We start from the raw sequence: 2578 nt of genomic DNA, 5'->3' as shown, positions 1-2578 counted from the left end.
CAGTCAAAATGGAGACAGTCACATTTTTTTCAAAGAGAGATGCTCATGTGGTCCTCCACAATGTTGGGCTTGACCCCCCTGGGGATGACGAGGGACACAATAGCCTCAGTGTGTGCACTCATGGCCTTGGCCTTGTTGCTTGCATCTTTTTTCCCCACATCAATTTATTGATAAACAAATAGAAATGAGACAGTTTCAAATAAAATCGCTAGGACAGTTGCAATAACTAAAACACTGCATACAAATTTCTTAGTGGTTAATTGCTGTACAAGAGGTGGACTTGAGATCCTATTCACAAACACCATTAGAACATATCATTCTATTCATTAGCAGAATGTAACTATATACCTATCCTAACCACTTTGAATACACAGATACAAAATGGACATTCACCTGTACACCCTTTTTTTTGTTAAGTTCCATTATTTCAATATTATAGGTGTGTAAATTCAGGAAAATATTCTAAAAGAGTCCAGTAGCCCATAATAGCATTGGGTCTTCTGTTTAACTGGCAATGTCAGAAATTGTTGACCTGAGTCCCCCACAGCTCAACATAACAGCATGGTTTTCCTTCCTATATTTCATCTTCATATTTTTCTATTGGATGGTTAAGACCAAGGTAAAGCAGGATCTATGCAACAAGAGTTGTAGCTTTTGGGTCTGCTAAGGTCAATGAAATCCCCTCAGGATTTATCCTGAGATCTTGTACCTCAGATTGTAGAACCTTTGTCAGTGTCAGTCAAGTGGGTGAGTCACGGCCCTTGCTTGGCCAATGTGCTTTCTGTGAAACCCTGAGAGAATAATTTCTCTCCATGTGACTCTCCTTAGGCACACTCTACATCATCGATCACTTTCCTCTTTGGCCCCATAATCTCCTTCATCAGAAAATTTGGGACACTACCGAGTTACATGACGTTACAGTACAAGTTCTCATATGTCCTGAGTCTTAATTGACCTTAGAAGGTTAAGGTCAAAATATTGGCTTTCCTTGTAGCCCTCATTTTCTCTAAATTTGGTCTGCAAAATTAGGTTGTTAACCTTCCAGAAGACAACTATCAGTCTGCATATCAAACATCTTAGGCATTCGATGGAATAGGTATTTTTCATCAAGTATTGATATGTTGAACTTTATGTTCCTACAGAATATGATAAAAACATTTAAAATTAGAATATATTTAAAAAATAGGCATAATGAATTATATACTTCTCATGCTTGCACATAAGTCCAAAAATTTCACCATATACAACATTGAAGCAGGACAGTACCACAATATTCCTTTTCTTTCTCTTGCTTTCATTCACCACCCCTTCTTCTTGAACATCTACCTACCCGAGAGACATCATAGCAGCAACTAGCATGTCATGACAAGCAGCCCACTGTCAGAAGACCAGAATGACAGGCACTCCAAGCATGAAACTACTATCGCAAATTGCCATCTGCAGTGCAATAGCTCAGTTCACAGATAACAGTATATATAGTTAGTCAGGATGAGAATCTTTCCAATTAACTGCAAGATTAAAAAATCTTCTGAATATTCTCAGGATGATTGCCTTGCTCATCTTCTACATAAAACTTTTTCCTAGTTCTTCTCCTTTCCCTCTCTTGATTAGTTAGTCCTTGAGATCCTGCTTTCCTTTTACTTGTACTATATCTTTCTATTTGTATTTCTTCCTTTGAGTTCTTATACTAGGGAGAATATACGATATTTACACATGTGTTTCTGGTTTATTTCAATTATGAGTATATGTTCAAGTGGCATCCATTTCAATATAAAAGCTTGGAATTTATCATTTTTAATAGCTGAGTATTACTCCATTATATAAAAATACCACATCTTTTTTCAACCATTCCTCAGGTGATGGGCATCTTGGTTGTTTCCAAGATTTGGCTATCACAAATTGTGCTGCTATAAACATAGGCACACATATATCAGTATGATATGATGATTTCAGATCCTCTGGGAAAATTCCCACTAGAGGAATATCTGGTTTAAAGGGGATATCCAGACCAACTTTTCTAAGGAGTCTCCATACTGATTTCCATAACGGTTACACCAGTCTAAATGCCAACCAGCAGTAGAGAAGGGTTCCTTTTTCCCCAAAGACTCTCCAAAATTTGTTGTTGGGTGATTTCTTTAGGAAAGCCATTCTTTCAGGGGTGAGATGATATCTCAATGTGGTTTTTATTTGCATTTCACGAATGGCTAGAGATGTGGAGCATTTTTTCATATATTTATTCACTTCTTTAATTTCTTCCTCTAAGAAGTGTGTGTTCATCCCGGATGCCCATTTCTGGATTGGATCCTTAAATTTTAGGGCCCTAGTGTTTTTTAGTTCTTTATACATTCCAGAGAGCAGACCTTTGTCTGAGTACTTCTTTGTCATGATGTTTTTCCCAATATGTGGGTTGCTTTTCACTTTGTTGGTAATTTCTTTTGACGTGAAAAAACTTCTCAGTAAGAGCAGGTCCCTGTTCTTAATTCTTTCCAATGTTTCTCGTGCGATTTGATTTCTGTCCATGAATTCTTTCCATACCCTTATGTCTTAAAGAGTTCCTCCTACTTTCTCTTCCAGGAGA

This window comes from Octodon degus, unplaced genomic scaffold, assembly GCF_000260255.1.
Source record: "Octodon degus isolate 3935 unplaced genomic scaffold, OctDeg1.0 scaffold00422, whole genome shotgun sequence".
Taxonomy (NCBI): domain Eukaryota; kingdom Metazoa; phylum Chordata; class Mammalia; order Rodentia; family Octodontidae; genus Octodon; species Octodon degus.
The sequence above is the reverse complement of the archived record's forward strand: the minus strand, read 5'-3'. Positions refer to the sequence as shown.